Source organism: Papaver somniferum, unplaced genomic scaffold, assembly GCF_003573695.1.
Source record: "Papaver somniferum cultivar HN1 unplaced genomic scaffold, ASM357369v1 unplaced-scaffold_128, whole genome shotgun sequence".
In the NCBI taxonomy this organism is placed as follows: domain Eukaryota; kingdom Viridiplantae; phylum Streptophyta; class Magnoliopsida; order Ranunculales; family Papaveraceae; genus Papaver; species Papaver somniferum.
In genome coordinates, this window is record NW_020621936.1 from 5462530 (window position 1) to 5463273 (window position 744).

The following is a 744-nucleotide window of genomic DNA, read 5'->3' on the forward strand; positions in this document are numbered from 1 at the left end:
ATATACCCATAAAACCTACTTTTCCAACTTATTAGATCTCCGAAATGATAGTATCCAACACGCTAAGAAGACATAGAGATTCTGCACACTAGTAATAAGAAGTTAGACACATATATGAACATAATCTCATCCTTAAAAGTTGAGAGAGAAATAACCATCCCTTATCGAAAGAAATTCGGGTTCGGAGTGATCGAAAGTCTCGACTCTGCCTCACAAGAAAAGGTTTTATGAAGTTGTTCTCAATAATTAATAGCTTTTTATGGGTCACACATGTGTCGAGGTAGGAATGAAGAGAGAATCTTGCGATACATTGAATGGTAGGAAGGCCAAACCCTCCGAATTTTTTTGAAAACCCACATCTTTTATTCATTTTGAAAACCCTTTTTTCTGACGATCTCTAAGAAAGGAAATCAACCACTTAACGAAGGTGGGAATATGCTTACTTACCTCGTTATCCGTTCGATGTGCAGTTAGCACCACTCTCACAGCATCCATAGAAACGTCTTCGGTCTTCAATCTTTGTCTTCATCTTCGGTCTTCAACTCGTGATGATAACTCTTGAACCTCGTAGAATCTTGATAATGTGATTTTTTCCTCTAATTCCTTGTTGCTTGAAACTTCATTATAAATGTTCCTTCTTTCCATTGGCTTTATTGAAAGAACAAAACTAAAAACAAACCAAAATGATACAAACCCAAAATATGATACAAAAGTTTTTTCTTGTCTCTTTTTTTTTTTTTTTTT